The sequence below is a fragment of the Desmodus rotundus genome, chromosome 8 (genome assembly GCF_022682495.2).
Source record: "Desmodus rotundus isolate HL8 chromosome 8, HLdesRot8A.1, whole genome shotgun sequence".
NCBI lineage: Eukaryota > Metazoa > Chordata > Mammalia > Chiroptera > Phyllostomidae > Desmodus > Desmodus rotundus.
The window spans coordinates 132552871-132574708 of NC_071394.1; positions in this window are offsets into that span (position 1 = coordinate 132552871).

Consider the following 21838-nt stretch of genomic DNA (forward strand, 5'->3'; position numbering starts at 1 on the left):
CTGTCGCACAAGATCAGGGAGCGGAAGTGTGAATTAAGCGATCTTTTCCACGTGTCGCACCTGCGTGAGTGGTAGCACGGGACTGGGCTCGGTCTCAGCCACGATCAAAGACTGCTGTGGAGGAAGCAAAGGGTTACAGGAGATTAAAGATACAAACACTATTTCATCTTATTTGAAAGCATAGTAATCTAAGTAGGGAAGGGCATTATGTAACGAGATTTTGTTTCTTTTTTTTAAGGTCTGTGTCCTCAGGCTTTGAGTAAACAATCAGTTACTTAATCAGTCCGCCTCAAAAGAGACCTTGATCTCCTTGCTGGGAGTCCCTGCCCTGGAGTCTGGCTGCTGAGAACAGTCTCCTAGGCTCCCGCGGGCTCTCCGCCTGCGACGGTCAACTGCCATTACTGTGAGTCTGAGCTACCTGTCCTCTGTCTGTCCATCCATCCATCCGTCCGTCCATCCATCCATCAGTTATACTGTATATATAGATCTGAGAGAAGGGGCTGAATCATAGAAATCTAGTGCATATATAATTCTGTCTCCAGTGGTAATGAACATGCAGAGAAGGTCAACAATTTATGAATGGCCATAGCAGCAATTTCTAGTTCTACTCTCTTCATCCGCTAGTTATTTTAATAAGCGAATGGCAGCCGCAAAGCGCTCTGTTCCTGGGGCCGCTGGGAGAGGCATGGCGGGGCATCTTGGACCCTGGAACCTTTCAGCTTCGGAATGGGAGGCCAGAGGTTATTTCTGTGGGAGATCAAACTTCCGTGGCAGGCGTGGGAGGGAGTTTTCCAGGGCCACTGGTCTTCCAGTCTTGGTTGGCGTTACAAGGACGCTCTGGGATTAAGGGATGATGGATGAATGTCGGAGCATCCCGCAGCCCTGAGTCCCCTCCTCGGACCCCTGGTCCAGCTCTAATCCCCACACTCGAAATTTTAACTTGCGGGGTTTTTCAAGTCAGCTATTTTTCAAGCCTATTTGCTTTAGTAAAGTTTCAGCTTTGGAAGAAAAAATATCATTTTGTGGAATTTACCTGTGAGTTCAGCTTAGGAAAGCATTACATCTAATTTGTTTTTTTTCCAGAGCCTGGACATTACCGGTTGGTGACTCAGGAAACCACTTCTCACCAAAGACGAAATCTGTGCATTTTCTCATCACCTCTCAGCAAAATTAATGAAAGCTTTCCCTGAGAGTGGGTTTTTGTTTTCAAGCCAGGAAATTAAACAGGAAGTTCAGACTGTTCTCTCCGGAGCCCAGATTTTGCAGGTATTTTTTGCTGGGACCTTTGTCATAGTAAAGCCTGGCAGTACCCCGCCAGGTGAGACAACTGTTTTTACTCTGCTCGGGCACTGGGTCCTCCCACCTGCTCCAGGCCTGGCTGTCAAACGCAGAGGGGAGATCCGAAGCATCGCCAAGCCGGTGGCAAGAGCTGGGGGGAAAAGCATCGTCGTGTTGGGCAGTGCCCTTTGGAAACAGACCAGGAGGTGAATCGAGTACAGCGTGTCGCCTCATCTTCTGGACGCCTGCAGGTTCACTCGCGTTTCAACTTCTGACTCACCCGCCTCGTTCCCGCTTGGGCCCACGCTGGGTCTTCCACCTGCCCCTGGGTAAGGAAGGGTCCGTGTAGACCAGGATCAAAGCAGAGTGTCCAGAGTGGCTTCAGCCGTGCCTTGCGGCCATGCTCTCTGTTTCCACCTGTGTGTGTTTGCAACTCAGAAATGACCACGGGCCGAACCTGTAACCTCTGAGAGCTATTACTAGGCCAATAATTCATTTTCTCCTCCGTTCAAAAGTCCATGCTAATTACTAATCGGTAAGGAAGGAAACACTTCCTCTCGATGACTGAATTTACGTCGGAGCCATTGGAATTTCGGTCTTACCACCTGGAGCAAGTCACAGTCTGCCTGCTTTTGCAGGGAATTGGTTGTTTCCCTGTTTTGGAGTTGTTTCCCAGCAGGCAAATGAAGCCGCGGCAGGTCCTTCAGTATAGTTACTGGAAGCAGCCTCGTCTCTCAGGAAACGCTGTACTCGGACTGGGAGGGGGCAGGTGAGATTTTGAGAGCCCCATCGACCTTAAAAGACAGGGACATTTCTTGCTTCCTTTTTGGGAAAAGTGTCTGGCAGTCACAGTAATTCAGGGTTCAGCTTTGTGCTTGGAAGCTTAATTTTGTCTTTCCCCAAAGGTCAGTATAAAAACCCATTTTCCGCCTAGGGCCCATCACACGGGAGCGTGGGATCAATGAGAGGCGGTAAAAAGTGACTTCGTCTCCTTCCCTGGTAGAAATAGCAACTGCTTATTCACTAAAATGAACCCAAGTCATCTATTATTCACCAGGGACCTTTTCTGGAACAAAGTGAGGCATGAATTATTAATTCTGCATTATGAAATAAAGGGACAAGAGGAAGGGCAGGAAGACATTTTGGAGGGGATCAGAACGGGGGAGACATGCAGACAAGGATCTGTGTGTGTGTGTGTGTGTGTGTGTGTGTAGAGAGAGAGAGACAGAGAGAGAGAGAGAGAGAGAGAGAGAGAGAGAGAGAGAGAGAGAGAGAAAGAGAGATTGATTTAGGGCAGGACAAGGGAAAGAAAGAAAATCTCTGGGTTATTTGCAGGCACAGAGCTTACATTCCCGCACTGATTTGTCCCATTGTTAACCTGGGACTATTCATGTCACCGTATCTTAAACCCCTCCCCCCCCCACGTTGACATTGTTTATTTCCTGTGCCCTTGAATAACCCAGTGCTCACTCGGTTCCTGCTCGCACAGCCTGGGACGGGGCGTAGGGGACAGTGATCGTGTGTCGGGAGCACACTCTCCATGCCAGGCACTCCATGAAGCCTGCGATGCGGGTCTGCCTAGTTGTCCCCATGACAGACCTGTGAGGTGGGAGCTGCCGCCGCCTGGCCCGGCCCCCTACAGATTGCGTGCAGGGGAAGTGAGGAGCGGAGGAGATGGAGCTGATACATTTTTTTTGTTGGAAGTGTTCCGATGTGCAGTGTTTTCTGCCATCACTGTGTCAGCAGACTCTCCATGGCTGATTCCAGCCTGCGGACAGTTTAGCAGCTGGCTTGCAGAATGGCCGAGTCTACACCTCTCGTGGACAGTGGGTGTGGGCTGCTGCTACTAGTAGCCACGGAAGGCGGTTGCCTGCCTGTCCTCAAAATACAGTCCAGAGGGGCGACGAGACCGTGACTCGCCAACTCGAACCCGAGAGGACCTGGGCGGCGTGGACGTTTAGCGTGGAGATCACTTCTGTTAGCTGTTTTCCCGTGATTTTAATTTGCTGTGAGAGGGGGCTCTGCCGCGGGCCCCTCGCGCTGTGTTTTGAGGAGAGGGTGAGACTGGAGGAGGTGTGGTTGGGGGCAGAAGTGCTGGAGAGGGTGGCAAAGCGCCAGCAGCCGCTGTTCACTGGTGTTCCGTGTGGTCTCATTTATCTGAAGTTCGCAGGGAAGCCGCAGTACCTCAATGGCCCACCAGGCGGCGGGACAACTCCATCCTTTCCTGCGTTTGAGGCTGAGGATAAAATACACAATGTATCAACCCAGCAGCTGGACGGGAAGGTTTCTCTGCGGAAATGAGGAAGGAGTTTGAAAATACTCACGGATTGTGATGAGCAATTTCAGAGAAATGCTTTTTTTTTTTTTTTGCTATGATAAGTTCAGATTCACCGTTACATAGAATCGAAGAGCAATTCATGTTCGAGGGGTAGTTCGAGTAAGTACGGGGTTCTACGGTGACCGAGTGAATACATTTGACAGAGATAGGAAATGGTGTTCGGAGATATGAAACCTGGGGACGGGTTTCGTCTGCCTGAGAGTTGACCGCTGGGTTTGCCCGAGTCTCACTGCGGTCAGAAAACCGAGACGCAGTGTGAATCCGTCCACCAGGCCTGGGTGGCTGCAGGCTCCCAGCCATCGAGCCGCGGGGGACTTGTCCTCACGCCCTCCGCTGGATCTCGTTCTGTCCAGATCCGCCAACAGTTGCGAACGGCAGTTCCCCCAGTTGTGGACACGTGCTGAGATGCGCTGTTTTTAGTGATGGCGAGTGCGTTTGATGTGAACGTCATTTACAACGAGAGCTAGTAATCTTTAGCATTTTTCACGCGGTTATCCCACACACACGTTTACCGAGCACCTGCCATGCCTCGGCCATGGTGCTGGCCGCTGCTCGCAAAGGTCATTTGATTCCCGGGGCCCTCCGGCCAGAAGTTGTACAGCCGGGCACTGCCTCCGTATGGACCACCGCACCAAAGTGAACGGGGGTGCCTCAGAGGGGGCTTTAGGGTGATGTAGTCCACAGCAGCAACACCGGTGTGGGTGACGGAGGGAGGGGGTGTGGGGGCGGAGCCTCCTGGGGAATCTTCCAGAAGGGAAGTGGTGTAATTGCGGTGTGTCCTTGCTTGCAGGCAGGAGCGTGAGCCCCATCTCGTAGGTTCCGTCCAGCCTTACGTCGTGTCTAAATGTCGGAGCGGTCGTGGGAAGACTTGCCCACCGCCCACCGTCTGTGAGCGGCCGGTTTCCCCGCCGTGGCCTGGCGTGGTCCTGGCTCTCACGCGGTGTTTCCTCACCTGGTGATAGTACCGGTCTCCTAGGACAGGCCTGCAGGTCACATTAGGCAGGACCCTCCGGACCTGTGTTAGGAACTGGACACAGCTTCCAAGGGCCACGCAGGGAAGGAGGCCCTGAATTGCCACCCGTGCCCCCAGGAGAAACCTGTGCAGGACACTGTGGCAGAACAGGCAGCGGCAGTGACTGAGGAGGGCCTTCTTGACTTTCACAGATAGACAAGGAGCCCGACAGGACTCAAGGGCAGGGAAGTTCGCAAACCTGAGCAGGCGAGCGCCTACCTGCTAACCCCACACCTCAGCCCGCAGGGAGGCCGGCTAGAGTCCTCTGGCTGCGTTCTCCCACACCCACCGCATGCTTCGAATACTTATTTTTTTAAGGGGAAGACACGCAAAACAGTAACTGCTGTTTCTTCGTCCTTTGCCCAAGTCCGATGACGTTTCTGTGTGGTGCCGAGAGGGAAACCCTGTCCACGGACAGTCCGTCCACGCCAGTCCGTTGGCATCTGCTCCGATGCGCCCCCCGAGGGGGGCTCCTGGCGTCCGGGCGGGACGAGGCAGCGAGCAAGACTCGGCTGTGTCACTGCGTGTCCTCCGCCTTGCCGAGGAGCTTTCTGGTGAGGTGGCTCCGGGTCACAGACCTGTATCAAGGAGAGCAGGTGCCTGGACTCTCGGGGGTCAGGATTTCGCTCTTACGTGGCATCACCTTTAAGTTTTCCATGCCACTGTCATGCTGGAGAGGGACGCTCGGAGGAGGAGCAGAGAAGGAAGCGCGCTGGGCGGCAGCGTGGGTGCCCCCGACCCGTGTGGGGTCGGAAATGCCTCAGAGACCTTTCCCCTGTGGTGGAAGATTTGCTAATCTGTTTGAGGCTGTGCTTGGTTTATCCTGATGGAATTTTCTAAGCACAAAGGACTGGTTAGTGCAAAGCTGACAGGACATAAAAAATACACGAAAAAGTGGCTGTGTATTAATTCATCCAAAGGCAGGTGAAAGTGAGAGAGTGAGGGTTACAACAGGCAACTTAAACTGAAACACTGTTATGAAAACAACTCTGACCTGTAATGGACTCAGAGACCCCGGGGGGCCTGGGTCACGCTTTCAGAACATTCGCAATGCACATGGGTCGACTCACAATGTCTTGAGTCCACGATGGTGCCATACTTGGAATTTTGATCTTCTCTGGGGCCAGCGACACGCGGTGTGATGCTCTCTCGGGATGCTGGGGGCCTGGGCTCCCGGACAGCCACCGGTCCCGGCGGGCAACCCACGGCACCCTGTCCACCGGCGCTGTTTTCACTCTGTGTCCCGAGCACGTTAAGGCCGGCCAGGCTGAGCCGCAGTGCTCGGTAGGCTAGGGGCATTAAACGCATTTAGACTGAGGGTGTTTTCAACCTCGGGTGGGTTTATCGGGGAGTTACCCAACTGCAGGCCAAGGAACATCGGTATCTGTGTGTTTGCAATAAGTGAAAACTAAATCGGAATTGTGGTGATACACCTATGACACTGTCCTTTTCTGTCTTTTTTCTTTTTTAAGTTTTGTGTGAAAATGCTTGATGATTTTTCTTGTATGTGCCCTGACCGGGGATCGAACCCCCGACCTCAGCACGCTGAGACGATGCTCCAACCGAGGGAGCTGCCTGGCCAGGGCCTGCGATGTGTGTTCAGTGTCGTGATGGGATTTGCAAATACTTTTCCTTTGCTTTATGGACACCGACAAATACCTCTGGAACTGCCCACTGTTTTAAATGCTTCCCAGTGCGATGCACACGCAGCACCTCCTGCATCTTCCTCGCGGACTGCATTTCCTCTTTTGGGGCCTTAGGGTTTTAACAGAACACGATCGAACTGTTCTGCTAAGAAATTATACACAACAACAGTTTTAACCTTCCTTTGTGCTCAGCATTTTTGTTAAGAAAATAAGCCAGTCATACTCTCTGTTCAATGAGGTTATTTTTCATCCCAGAAGTAGAATCGGTTTCCACTCAGCATCCGCAGACCTTCTGGTCTGTCTGTGGTCTCTTTGCACAGTATTGGAGGGTGTCCCCAGCTTCGGTTCTTTATTGTTAGGGTTTCTGCTTTGTTTCCCTGTAGATTAAGAAAATCCATGTTTATAATATTCAAAAGGAGCATTAAGAAACTATCCTAACTTTATGTAGTCTTTTTATTTTGAGTGTTTGTTTTTAATTTGTTATTGTAAAGTCTCGCATTGATACATGCCAAGAAACTGTAACTTATCACTTACACAAGAATTATAATGCGCTGACCCCAAAACCGAAGGAAAAGGAAACCATGTAGCAGCTTGAAGCAGCTGCGTAACTTGGGGACCCTGGGCTGGTGGCACTCTGGGTGCGCCATAAAGAAGGTGCAGTGTCTCCTTGCTGCGCACTGTGGGGGTCACACAGGTGGGCACGGCGAATATTTCTTCTCTCTCACTGGTGTGGGAGGCCCGCTGGGGTTTATTTTTATGACAAGCCTTGACGATTGGCTTGAATGAATGAATTGAAGTTATCATTCATATTTCTGGTTCATCTTTCTGCCCATTACATTATTCTTCTAGTATTCACTGATCACTACGGAAGTATTTCCACGTTCTCGCAGTTCTGGTGGACGTGCCTTGACCGCGTCCACCCTAACGTTTGCATTCTTAGAAGTAGTCTTCCTTCCCCAAACAGCTCCTGTCCAATGCGAGGCCTGATGTGAGGGTTCTGGGCTTTCAGACGTGTCTGCAGGGGGCTCGTGAGCTCTGGTGCAGCTGGGTAAGGAAATAGAACACACGGAAGGAATGCTAAATGCCAGAAAAGTATCAATAATGTACAATTTGCCTTCATGGAGAGATGCTAGTTGTGTTTGGGAAATTCCATTGTCAGAGACCGAAACGAGACATCTCTGTTTTCCCTTATTACGATCATGCATCCTTGTTGTGAAAAATTCATAAACTCCAGACAGCTGCAGAGGAGAAGCAACACTTGTAATTTCACGTAACAATTACCGTCATTAATACTTGGGTGTTCGGCTGCAGTCGCTTCATTGTTTTAAGTGGAGCCTTTGGAAAAGTATTTTGTCAAGCTCCTCCTCCTGGGCACAGCTCTAGGGAAAATGCGGATGTGACCCACCTGTCCCCGCTGGGAGTGGTTCTGGAAGACAGATGCTATCAGGTCGAGCTATGTGAAGTGTACAATGTTTCATGGGCCCTGGCGATTTGGCTGTGAAGGTGGGTGCAACGTGGGCCACAGCCACGCCCAAGAGACGGAAAGCAGCCGTGCAGCACCCTCACTTGGCGGCTGAGGGACAGGGCTGGCCCAGCTGAGGAGCTCCAGGGGCGGCGGCGTCTGCTGAGAAGCAGCGGCCAGCCTCAGTCTCCTTCGGAGCAGACAGGGACCGCCCGCTGAGGCTCGGAGACCGCACTGCCCAGGGAGGTGAAGCCCGGCCAGTCGGAAGTGCGTCCACATGAAAGTTACCGGCCACATCTTTGTATTTGAATTACCATCACTTAATAAGATACTTATTCCATTTACGGAACAATCCATGTATTAAACAATCCCTTTCTCTTGCCTTTTTTTTTTTTTTCGTGGAAAAGCGCCACGGCACACGTAACCGAAATAACAAATGACCACGGGCTTCTTTCTACTTCTACTTGGTGCTGGAATCTGTTTTTTTTTCTCCCCTTCCCTAGATTCGTCTCTCCTCTCTGCTTTTTCAAAGTTTAAGTACTTGTTGAGACTAGTGTGAATTTCCGGAGGACCCAGCCGAAAGACATTTTGGGTGGTGAGGAGAATGTCACACTCGAGTGGAAAATATGTCAGGAACAGATGGCTCGCAGGCAGGGAGCAGAGAGTTGCCTGCAGGCCACCTGTGCGCAGGTTGCAGATGCGAAGCTGGCCCAGGTCTGGGTGCCTCCCCTCCCTCTCTGTCCGCACTCCCTGTTTCCCAGGATGCCTTTCTGCTGGGGGACACATGCCCTCCCTCGTTACGGGTGCCCAGAGTTTTGCTTTGCTCACGCTGTGTCCATCATTTCCTCTGTTGTCACGTTGGGGATAAGCCAGTGGACTGATCTCCCCCAAAGATGTTAGTTATTTAAGGTATTTTAATGTGTTCATCTTTCACTCCCATTTGTGTTTTGCTGGAGGATTTCGAGAGATGCAAAGCCAAAAAAGAACAAATATTTCGTGTGACACCTTCAGATGGGTTTCAGGTGGATTTTCAAAGGTTAAAGTTCAGAAGGCATTTGGAGGCGGGGTTCACATTACAGGCCCCTGAGTTTTCCTCCGGACAGACGGTGCCAGCTGAACACATTCCTCGGTGCGGCCGGAATGGAAGGAGCAGAGAACGCTGTTTGCTTTGTCCAGTGCAGAGCCACGTGGGAAGTCCCTTTCCGCAAACCTTACAGACCCCACTGTAAGGGAGTCACATGTGGGGGCTCCCCTCCTAAAGAGGCTTCCACTGAACGGAACAGACTTCTGAGGTTTCTGCATCTAAAGGCCCTCAGGGGAAAGGCACCAAAGCCAGGGCGTCCATGCCTCTGGGACCCACAGCCTGAGCGCCTGACCAGGCACCGTGGGAGATCCGAAACGGAGGCAGCCGACTCGTTCATCTGGTTCCCACAGGAGAGGAGCGCCGCCCGTGATCACAAATGGAGCAGTAACAATAGCCCTGAAGGCCGCTTCCAGTGAAACATTTCTCACTGGGCAAAGTATCGAATCGGTAAATGCATTTTGGAGGTCTTGTTTGGCAGTGTCTTTGGATACTATGTCTCCAGACAGGCGTGGGCGACAGGGAGCCACGGCGGATGCAGGACAAAACACACTTTATTTTTAGAGAAGTGCTTTATGACCTTTGAATTTCAAAATAAGGTTTTATTTTAAGCCCTTTTTCTGATAGAACTGACCAGTTCTTTCCCCTCCCACTGTGCTGGGCTACCGCTGTTTTCACTGGGAGGGCCGTTTAGCACGAAAGGGTCGAAATTGCAGCCACTGCCCCAGGAGCCGCTCCGGCTGCCAGGAGGGTTGTTTCCAACTCTCTGTACCAAGTGGGTCTGTTTCTTTGCGCTGAGAAAGCAAGGACTGGGGAGGAGAGGAATTGTGGAAGGCTTGTGTGAATCGATTTTGATTCTAATTAATGACTGCAGAAATTATACCGAAGCAGCAGTGTATGAACTCTACATTCTTCCCCGGTGAATGTTTCTTCACTTAAGAAAACGAGATTTTGAATTATTAACATTGTATCTCATTTGGGACCGGGTACCGTTTCTGGCAAAACTGTGATGAAGCTCCTCCCTTCCATTCACGTGAATGTGATTTTTCCTTCGGTTAGATAACCACACAGATTTTGCGTTTCACGGAGTTTAGTGGTTTAACAGGATGTGAATAGGGGTTACTGATTCTGCCCTTTTCTACGTTGTTATTGGGTTAGTTGTCTTTTGAACCCCCGCAGAGACTTTCCAGATGTTTTCTCTTTGCCCCAAACACCATGAAATGTCTAGTGATAATGACAAATCAGGCATGTTACAGAAACACAGTTAAGACTGTGGGCTTTTACCAAAAGGCCAAAGCCAGATTCTAAGCGCCTGTATGGTCTGCATTCTGGCTTGCCTTTCCGTTCCACTAACTTGTTTTTTCTTTGTAAGATGCTCTCATGCTGCTTTTTGAAAAGGAGGTATGTTCATGAGGATAAAAAAATCAAAACAATAGAAAAAGCGTGTGGTAGGGATTCTCCGTGCCACTCTCTGCGGCCTGCCCCGAGCCCTCCAGGTAGATGGGGACGCAGGCAAGGCTCTCACTTGACCTGCAGTCGCCCCCTCTGCACCCCACCTCGGGAGTAGTGCCGGATACTCGGTCCGCGGCAGAGGTGGGCGCTCTCCTGAAGGGCCTGTCACTTACCGGCATTTTCTCTCCATTTCTCATGTGACCTATTTTTTTTAAGTTTACACGATTTACTTGATAAAATTAATTAGCTTAAAAACAAAAACAAATGCACAGGCTAAATACAGAGAACAAGTGAGCACGCAGCAAAAGGAAGTCTTCCCGTTCGAAAGCCCGCGGCCCCCCAGCCTTTCAGCACCCTTCCGGAGCAACCTCTGCAGGTTAGCCTAGCACTGCACACTCTCCCCTGCCCCCCACCCCGTCCCCCCTTCTCTCTGGTATGAACGGGGTTGAAGCACAGGCTTTTCTGCGAGTTGTCCTGCTTTCTGCTGTATCTCGGAGACGGCTGAACGCCTGCCCTCACAGAACTGCCGCCTGCTGCTCCAGGGCTCCGCGGTTGCCTGTCGTGCGGATGGGTCAGGATTCACCTCGTCGTCATTGGACAGGTACGTGGTTTCCATTCTCTGTGCTATTAAAAACAAGTATTTGACCTCTTAGAGGGACTAGACCTTTAAAATTTTGACATTTGAAACCGTGAATTAACAGAATAAAAGGTTAAGGGCATTTAGACGATGCTTTCACACGCCTGGTTTTAATGAGCTGTTTTAGGACTTCCACAAAGTGCTTCAGTGTGATACCGATAAACTTCATCTGTCAAATGGCGCGGCTGATGAGTCACTCAGGGTTAAAATAGAAATGCTTAATATCGTCATGCAGGGTCGAATAGCAGCCTATTTGTGGGGAAGATTCAGATTCTTTAAAAGCTTCCAATCCTTTGTAGACCAAAACTTTTGTAAAATGCAGTAAAAACAAATTATCAGCCCTGACTGGTGTGGCTCACTGGATTGAGCGCCAACCTGCGAACCAAAGGGTCGCTGGTTCGATTCCCAGTCAGGGCACATGCCTGGGTTGTGGCCCAGGTGCCCAGTAGGGGGCGCACGAGAGGCAACCACACATTGACATTTCCCTCTCTTTCTCCCCCCCTTCTCTTCTCTAAAAATAAATAAATAAAATCTTTAAATAAGACCCGCATTATCAGGGAAGAGCTGACCCAGGGAATTTCTACTATATCTATAATTTTTTATTGCTCCACCATCACAGCTACACGAAAGGTTAGGAGCGAGACAGGGTTTCCTTGCTTTAAAGGCCCGCATTTGCCCACTTTGAAAGGTTCCCATGTGTGTGAGAACATCGTCGACGTGACCTGCTTTCTGCTGGTAGTTTATTCAGTCTGGGTAGAGTGGACGGTGCTGCTGCTCCACAGGAGACCACGTCTCTCCGACCCGATGCTGCGGGCTGTCTTCGTGGCTGACGCGCTGGTGGAGAAAGCAGCCGTGGGAGTGTTGGGTGGTTATGTGAGAAGAGATTTCCCACATGCGTCAAGCTCAGGGTATTTATTGTTAAAACTTTACCTAAAATTAAGCAAATGATCCTATATTTTCAAAATTCATTTTCGATTTCTCATTAGGAGTTCATCCTAACAATTTATTATCGAAAGTTATCACTAAATCAATGGAAGTAATAGATCCCAAACACATGAATTTTGAAAGAGAAGACTTGAGCGAATTAGCTTTTATGACGACTCACTGTTTTTGCTCTGTCTCTGGAGTTCTGGTGACCCCTTTTTGCAGTAAAGGACGTTCTCCGTGAGGCAGAGGTGTGATGACCCACATTTTGGCTGAAACGCCTTCACCAGAGTGGCCTTTCTGGAGCCCTTGCTGCCGGCGCAGCTGGGCCGCCAGGACACGCTCATACTATGTTGACGACTTGGAATCTCACACAGTTCTGAGCTGCTTGAGTTTATCAGCAGCAAGGCTGGAAAAAATCGCAAATGTAGTTCGAGGTTTCCACGTGAACAACGGAAACACCCCACCGGCCCCACCTGCTCTGTGGGTGGGGCTCTCCCCATCTCCAGCCAGTGCCTGGCTCTATCGGGCTGACGTGCCCTTGAAAAGTGGCATTTAAGCCACTTTCTTTGCCTTAGGTTCACCTAAATTTCTAAGCAAACGTTTTTGTATGAGTTTCTTAGTCCTAGCAACCCAAAGTGCTACATATGTAAATATTAGGGCTCCTCCGCCTTTTTAAATGTAGCCGTTCAGGCTGTTAGGACTAAAAAAACATCCACTGTATCTCATGTAATCCTCACCGCAATCCAGCGAGATTCTGCTAGTGTCTCATGCTGGACTCACAGATAAAACTATGGTGCGGACAAACTCGGGACATTTCCGAGGGCACACAGTCGTCCCGGCTGTGAGGGGTCTGAGCCCAGGCCTGTGGACTCTGGAACCCGAACCCCGAGTCTCCAAACCCGATGGTGGTAAACAGTGTCCAAACTCGGAGGGCGAGTTATCTCGGGGAGAGCAAGGGGGTGGGCTCTGCTCTTGGTTTTGGCACGACTTGGTTGGTGGCCTTCCGGTCTCTATCTGGGGAGAACAGAGGCCCCGGTTATGTGGCCGTTAGAGGTGGCGTGCTGGGGACACCTGGACCAGCCCACATCCATGGATCCTTCGTCAGCTGGCTGCCGTCATCCTGGCAGCTGGAGCCTAGCTACCTTGGGGGCGCTGCGCCATGGGAGTGGGAGTCCTGGAAATTGGTGGACACTGTGAGTCAACGCTGTCCCTGGTTATGACACAGTCGCCGGCACAGCACGGCCTTCAGGTCCCTTTGGGCTAATTATGCTGCTTTCCAGCCTTTCCTTCCAGACGGGGGGCAAGGCCTCTGCTCCTTTGTCTCTAGTACCCAGCGGAGTGAGTGGGCAGCCAGTACCTGTGACGATGATGGTGAAGATGATGATGCAGATGATGATGGTGATGAAGGTGATGATAGTGATGGTTCAATAGCCACGTCGATACCTGGAACCTCTGTCTGGAAGTGAGAAGCTCAGGGGAAACCCTTCCCGTGGCCCCACTGACCTGCCCTCGGCCGCCTTCCTGCCTCTCGCCTCTGCCCCTGCAGCTCCCTCTGTCCCCAGTGGCATGGCCGGGCCTGTGCGCTCCAGCCTCCGTCCTGCGGTGGTTTGCGCACCCTCGTTTCCGTGCTCCCCCTCTCGGGCAGTCTCCTCGGCTCTGGAGAGTCACAGCTGGTTCTCAATCTTACGTGAAGCGCACTATTTTATATAATTATGACTATTTATATAATTATATAATTATGATTTTATATAATTATTTTATATAATTATGATATATAATTATGAATGAGGTGATAGAGAGAACCTCAGGCTTTTGACAAAGGGGACCTTGGTGTTTTGCTTTTGATTCTGTTCTTTCACTATTTGAATTTTAACTGTAAAGTCACTTATTATGTGATGCATTTGGGTTATTTCAGTGGTTCCCAAACCTGCCGGGCTTCAGCCTCGGCTTCCTGGTTCATTGAGTTGAAACCGTCTCCCGTCCCCCCAGACTGTAGTTAAGCAGACGGTCCAAAGTGTGAGGGGTGTCTAGGACAGGGTTGCAATAGCACATCCCCACCAGAGGGGGGCTCTCTCCCCACTCTCACTCCCGCCCTGGCCCCCTGCGAATTGTGTATCTTGGTGAAGTCAAGTTCAAATGAACAGAAATGAGTCACATGCAGCATTATGAAATACACACACTTACATATAAGTGTACATAATTACCAATCAGGGTAAAGCTTAGTTCACCCGATTATAATTCACTGAGCACACACAGGGGAGCGGCACCCTTGGTTGGTGTGGGCGAAGAGGGAGACCCCAGGGCCACCTGGCTTGTGCGTGTCTCAGAGCTCCCCTCCCAGTGCTGGTTTTCAGTGTGACCCACAGGCCAGTCCCCTCCCAGCGGCCCAGGAGGGGCTGTCATACTGCGTGTGAGCCCTGGTCTGTGCTGAGTGCTCCCCAAAATGAGCTTGGTTACTGATGGCGAGGTTCACGGCTGTGTTGACCTGACGTACCCTGATGGACGGGCGAGGCTGTTATTTTAACCACACGGTGCTGTGTTTAGAGAAAAACCCCACTAATCAGGCCAAGCTACCTAGTGCTCAATAATGACTTCCGCTTCCTCTCCCCTCCCCTCCCCTCTCCTCCTCTCCCTCCCCTCCCCTCCTCCCCCTCCCCTCCCCTCTCCTCCCCCTCCCTTTCCCTCTCCCTCCCCCCTCCCTCCTGCTTCACTGAGTGTAACCCACGTGATATAAGACAGACATCTCAGTACACAGTTCGAAGGTTTCAGTAAGTGTGAGTGCTGGCGTCACCGCCACAGTGCGGTGTGGCATGTCCACATCACTGCTGACACTCTGGGCTGGACCCTCTGCGGTCACTCCCTGTCCCACCTGCGGCCTTGGGCCACCCTCGACCTGCTTCCTCTCCCTGGGTTCGCCTTTTCTAGGCATCTCACACAGGGCCTCACGTAACATGCGGTCTGTCGCGTTGGCTTCCGTCGCCGAGCATCACGTTTTTGAGAGCCGTGCACACTGTGGCACGCGTCGGGACTCCGTGCCTCCGACCAGGAGCATCGGTCCCCCTCGTGGGTGCCACACGCCGTGCTTGGCCAGCCACCCGCCGAGGGACAGTGAGTTGTTTCCGCTTTTGTCTGCTGTGCGGGAAGCTGTGGGGGCATTCCTGCACACGCCTCTGTGGACGCGGGTTTGTTTCCCTCCCGCCTGGGGGTGGGCGACCTGGGTCGCGTGGTGGATTGATGGTTATGTTTTAAAGGGACCACCAACTGTGTCCCAAAGGGGCCGCTCTGCTCCCTGTTTTTATTACCTTCGGGCTCTGGGATGGCGTGAGACTGGGTGCACGGTGTCTGTTAGGAAATCGTGCCAAATATACAGCAGATGCTGTGAAGGGCCACCCAGAGCCTCCCTCAGGACCAAGCGTGCTGCTGGCAGATGTCCTCAGACGTCAGCCCTGTCCGGAAATTGGCGAAAGAGTCACCTTTCTCAGGGTCAGGGGCCCTTCTGGGGCAGCCAGTGTCCAGGGACTGGCTGGTGAGAGGCTGTGAAGGCCTAGTGTTGGCTCCGAAGGGCATCCGGTGTCAGCCCACAGCAGGCAGCCCAGGCACTCGCGGGAGGTGCACCCCTGCCCCGCTCGGCCTCTGCTCCCCGTCCATCCATGGGAGGGCTGGTCGGTGGGGCCCTACCTGTTCTCCCTCTTGAGGCTGGCTCCAGGAGAGAGTCAGCCTGGAAGGCAACAAGCTACCACCTTTTCAACAGTGTAGATTCCAGTCACACTGGTCTGATAAGTAGATCCCTCTACTGGCAGAAGAAGAGTATTTTCTTGAAGCCTGAAGCCAGATTCCAGTCCCTGCCTGGAAGCCACGTCTGCTTCCCCAGCACCTACCAAGAGAGGGCGTGGGAGACCAGTTAAACCAGGGGCCCTGTGCTGCCAGCGGAGGGGATCTCAGCAGCCCAGGAATCCCTGGCACCTTGTTCTCCAAAACCCCTTCTGTGGTTGTCTCTTCCTCTCAGACAGAACCCTGCAGGCTGTGTGGGATCAAACTTCACTTCTTGTACTCTGAACAGGGCAGAGTCCCCAGGAGCCTCTTTGCAGGACACGCCTGAGCACATTCCCGTTCGAGTGGGTGGTGTGGAAGCATTGGGACAAAGAGGACCGTTTAGAAAGTTCCAGGGTGACCCGTATAGTCAGAGGATGTTAGATGGCCGAGTTTGCCCAGCTCAGCCCGTGGTGGTGGCGGGGGCACGGGGCGGGAAAGCCCGAGAGGTGGGTTCACAGGCAGCGAGCACAGACGGGGCTAGAGTGCGGTGGAGTGTGTGTGCGCTCCACCCTGCTCCCCTCCTGCTGTTGGAGGGCTGATTCCGTGTCTGGTCCTTCAGGGAGGTAAAGCCATTTATCCACAAGGAACACGCATGGCAGAGGGCCTGGGGCCTGGGGCCGGGCGGGTCGGGCCAAGGACGCTGTGACTTCGAGTCCAGCGTCTGCAGGTGCCGTTCCTTTCTCGGCACTCCAGTCCCTCTCAGGAGCGCCCGTCCTTCCAGTTTCCACCTGTGTGACTCCTCAGACAGAACTGTGTCTACTGTTCGCTCTCCCGACAACTCACAGCGCCAGTGCGGCCGGAGCCAGCCGACCCGTTTCCATTCGCGGGGTTTGGTCCCGCTATGCGGTGCCCGGTAGTCTTCCCCGGGGTGAAATGCTGTTGTTTAAGCCTAGAAAACCCGCTGGGGGAGCCTGAACAGAGCCAAAATCTAAGAACCACTCCCTCGACTTTTGTGAGTATCAGTGTTAAATTATGTAGTGTCGTTGCTTGGCCGAACCGGGAAGCAGCCTGCTGCCCGATCCAATGACGGTAATTTTACTTATTTATTATTATTATTATTTTGATCACGGTAATTTTAAGTACCAGTTACATTTAGGGAGCGTCCCACATGCCGGAGTCCTCTGTGAAAATCAGAGGGGGTGGGGAGGTAGGGCCACTTACTTTTCCCATGACCTTCTTCCTACCGTGAATTAAAATTCCCCTCACACTCCATCCCCTTTGTCCCAGTGAACAGCCCCCCCCCCCCCCCGTTGTTGGGCAGAATTAGGAAGCGTGATCGCACGTGTGATGCTGTGTGATGGCACAAGTTTTCCACCCAGTCAGCAGCGTGCTGTGGGTCTGAGTGGGGTGGGTGTGCGAGAGAGAGGGGGGAGGAGGGGAAGAGACCCTTTCTTGGCCAAGGCCCCCGCTGCTTCCCCCAGACCCAGACCAGGGACCACCTGGTTACCGGCACAGTCCGACACGTTTTGGTGATTAACTCATTCGACACGGAGGTTTTTCTTTTTAAAAATGAATGTACAATTGACTCAGCATCAGATTTGTTCCAAGTGTGCCAAGGAATGACTCGATATTTGCCTCGGTTTCCTTGTACACGAGCGGGTGCGGCTAGGAGTTCCGCACTCAGTGTTGACGTGAGGCGGGACGAGAAGGCAGCGGAGCACACAGCCGTCCCTTAGTACGCGGGGTCTCCCCCTCGCCCTCGGCCCTTCACCTCCCAAGTTTCCCTCCTTCCACTGCCCGTTACCGAGCCCATTGGTGATGAGGAGCTGCTCGTGTTGTGCGCCCCGTGTCTCCCATTGCGTCCCCAGGAGGATGGAAATGGGTCAGGCCTGCTCTTCCAACAGAAGGGACGCGTCTCCGGTGGCTCTCAGGCCATGGCCAGGTGAACGGAAGGATGCGGGCATGTCTGTGAGCGTCTCCACGGCTCCGAAATTATCCCACAGGGCGAGTGGCCGGTTTTGCCTTTGGGCATGAAGTTTTGATGGTCAAGGTGACTCCTTTACCCGTTCACTCTTCCCTTCCTCTCGTTCTGGCTGTTGTCTGTGCCCCTCTCTCTGGTGAGTGATGCCCTATCTTCCGCAGACACAAACTGATTTAAAATACGGCCCTTTTGGTAAAATTGCTTTATGTGTGCATGTAGCCGCTGAACACCCTTTAATTATGATTCGTGCGGCTCGCCGACGGGCTCCGGCGAGCACCCGATTCCTGAAACGGGGCTCTGTAATTCTCCCGTTCTTTCAGGGAAGAAAATCATAGTTCACCACTTGGAAATCAATTGGGAATTGAAAACATGTTTGTCTACGAAGTATCCCTCTTTGGGGGTGGCTGGTGAGCCTGGGACGATGAACAGAAATGCCGCCACCTCTTTGGTGAACAAGTGGTTTGCACGGTCTTCGGTGTTGTTTACATGTGAGGACTCGTAACCGTTATCGCCGAAAGATGGAGAAACCACCCTGGAGTCGCTGCTAAAACCACTGTGGGGATTTTAAAGGAATAACAATATAGGCCAGGGAGTCTGTGCCCCCCGACCCCCCGCCAGGCTAAAGGGTGGTCTCGGTTACCGTTCAGGTCGTCGACCTCGAGGTTCCCTGAAACCGCAGGCAGGGACTCAGAAGTAGCGAGAAAATCCACACAGCTGACGCAGGGGACTCATTTCTCCCGAAGTATTAACGGGTGGGGGGCGGGGTCAGCACCGGCTGCTGCTGCGCTGTCTCTGAAGCGTGGCTTTTGGGGTCTGAGGGAGTCGGGGCCCTGCTTCTCTCACACACCCCTGCGTCTGCAGGGGGGCCGCTTTCTGAAGCCCCGAGTTTGTGCACAGGGACGGGGTACCTGGTAACAGTTTCCACTTGACGAGGCACTTAGTAACAGCACCCGGCTCGTCACCCAGGGAATCGGGCTGGATGGGGAACCTACGTGGGGCGTTAGTGCCCTGCAAGAAGGGCACCCGGAGGAAGTCAGAGGGCAGCTGAGGTGGACGTTTGCAAGTCACCCCCACGGGAGACTAAAACGCGTGGTTTCCCTGGCTCTTTTCCTCGAAGACAAGGGGACGCTTGCTGGCAGGAAGGGGCTGGGGCACTTTGAAGAGGCGCGACACCCCTTCTGAAAGTCTCCCCGTTCTTTCCCGGGGGCTCCCGAATGGGCTCAGGCTGCGCCCTGGGGCCTGTGTGCGCCGTGCTCACCACCTGGGAAGATGCTGGCGCGGCGTCCGCAGCTGGGCCGGACCCTGGCTGTCTTCTGGGACAGAGCTTTCTTTGTCACTCGCCTCCCTGTTTCCACGATTGCCGAAGTCAGCTCAGAGAGAGGAGAGCTTGGTTTCCGTCCCGAGGCCTTTTTTCCTGTTTGGTGGGGTTCATGACCGACTTCCTCTTCCCTTTTGCCTCTGGGAAAAGGGAACAAAATGAGAGATTTCTCTGGAAAGTGGTAGGGACACAACACTAAAGATTTGCTATGTTTTCCTGTCTGTGGTTTGTGGAGGAACAGCTCTTCTTTGGATCTTCTGTCACTCAGTGATAAAATAAATTAAAAAGTACGCAATCCAGTTGCAATCTTCGGGGTGGGAAATGACGTAGCCGCGCCCACTGAGGGCGCAGAGCATCTGTGATAGAAGGCAGACTGGAATAGAGGAGGCGGGTTCATCATAGTTTTTGATTGCTCGGAGAACTTAATAAGGGGATTGGGACTGCTCCCCAGAAAATGTGGGGTGTGGGCGGGGTCTTTAAAGATGAGGAGGGTTTTCTAGGCGAAGAGTCGGCGGGGGCATTTCCCGGCCAGTGAACGGAGTGGAAGAAGACAGGAGCCTCAGGGTGCTGGGTGAGCGGCTGGGACAGAAACGGGCCCTTGGTGAGGAGTGTCTGGCATGCAGCTGGTGACGAGGAGACAGCACAGAGACAGAGGCTGGGGCTGGATCGAGGGGCGTCTTGGGTCTCGGCGAAGGACCCCACAGTCCCGGACCACATCCCACAGTGCCGGGAATCAGCTGAAACATCGTCTGCTTTGCTTTTGAAAGCGGCTGCCACCTGTCCCCCGCGCGGGTTCGGAGCCTGCTCTTGGTTTCAGCGCTGTGGGTTGTAGCGGAGCGGACGCCACCGGGAGACTAGTTCATGACAGCCTTTGTCTCATTTAGTCGTCTTCGGAAGGAGTGACTCTGAAAAATGATCAAATGCGGTAATACACCGGGAGCGGCTTTGGAAAGGATCACCTTCGGCTCCGGCTGGTGTGGCTCAGTGGACCGAGTGCCAGCCTGTGAACCAAAGGGTCGCCGGTTCGATTCCCAGTCAGGGCACACGCCTGGGTTGTGGGCCAGGTCCTCAGTAGGGGGCGTGTCAGAGGCAACCACACACTGATGTTTCTCTCTCTCTCTTTCTCTCTCCCTTCCCCTCTCTCTAAAAATAAATAAAGAAAATCTTTAGAAGAAAAAGAAAGGATCACCTTCTATGACAGGTGGGAAACTCTCTCTCTCATCCCGAGGGAAGCCCTTTTCCGTTGCCTGATCTCATCATGTCCACTCACTCACGCCTTAGCACCCTCTGCTTTTCCTCCACTCCAGGCGCCCCTCCCTCCTCTGAAAAATAGGGGCAACATAGTAACGTTACTGGCAGTTTGGAAACAGAGGGGAAACACACCCACGCGTCCCCTCCTGGTCCAGAGCTCGGGGATCATCTCCCCACGTCCAGGTCCTTAACTGAGTCACATGCACAGAGTCCCTTTTGTCATAGAAGGTTCTAGACCACCTTCGGGTGGGGAGCACCTGCCGGTTAGTTAAGTCTCCGTCAACGTTAAATTCTGTTTTGGGAGCTGCTGTCTCCCCAGCGTGGTCCTGCAAGTCGAGCACAGGAGGGAGGCCTGACCGGAGTTGCCCCGTCTCTGGGCTGCTCACGGCCCCCGACAGGCCTGGTCGGGCTCACAGGCGTGCAGCCTGGCCCACCCGCCTGCAAAGTGTCTGTTTAACTGAATGTTTTTACACAGGGCGATGTCAGTTAAAGACAGACATTTCCAGCTTCTCGAAAGAACAACAACAGAAACAGGAGATTTTGATAACACGAGGGCTTTTTTTTGGTTGTTTTTTGCTTTTTCACGGCAGCAATGAGCTGGAGTCGAGTTGTGCCTGTTGACCGTCTCTTACTTACATCACTTGCTTGGGCGCCGAGGAGGCGTTTGGATTTCCAAGCTCTGCTCCATCCCATGCGGGACTTCACCCTAAAATTCAGTCTAAAATGGATTTTCACCCTGGTGACCCAGAGATGCTACAGGTACCTGAGCCATTGATAACAATTTACTCATTGATTAGGGAGCCAGACGGACAGATGGCCGTATTTCATCGCTACTGTTTTTCTGGTTTGAAAAACATGCACATATTCTGGCATTTCAGGGAACTGTTGAATGTACTGCAACCACACCCTGCCGGGAGCCTTTCGGGTCGTGGAAGTTCTCAACAATAGGGGCTTCATTCTATTTTTAAACACACATATATTAAAAAGGTAGCCCTTTCCCAGCTACCCTAAGTGCAAGTGATACTTTGAAAAACTTTTATACTCTGGAAAACTTAACGGCCATTATTTATTTCAAACACACCCTTCAGCCCCCAGGCTCCGTGCCACCGCTGCGGAGCCCAGGCTGAGAGCGCCGTGTGGAAAGTCACTCAGTGCTCGGGATGCAGCCCCCTTCCTAGATTATCCGGAGTCGTTTATGACCCAACGGCCAGGTGCTGAGATCTGCTGAGAGAAAAAGCAAAGTAGAAATAAAAACCAACCCGTAGTTCAAGAAGCCAGGTAGCCCACGTCGACTGGACATACTGCTCTGTGGGACGGACAGAAATGGGTAAGTAACTCACACTCGAGATGCTCGTATTACGTTGAATGAGCACATTGCCCTGAACGATTACAGAGTGCTCTGAGGGCCGTGGTTTTGCCTTCTGTTTTATAGAGGTCAAGTGGGGCGCTCTTAGTGTTGGTTAAAGTTTCGGTAGCTGTGAAGGTGCAGGAACGATGAGAGAGACTTTGACGGGAGGGGCAAGCGGGGACGGAGGGTGGACCGAGAATTAGCCACGTGGACTGAACGCATGCCGTACACCCCTGTACCAGTGCCTCTTAGCTTGTTATCAACTACAACCCACTGGACACATAAAATGTAGCGGGATTTAAAAAAAATTGAAAGCCTTAATGGAAAAGCTCACAATAGAGTCCAATTGGCGAT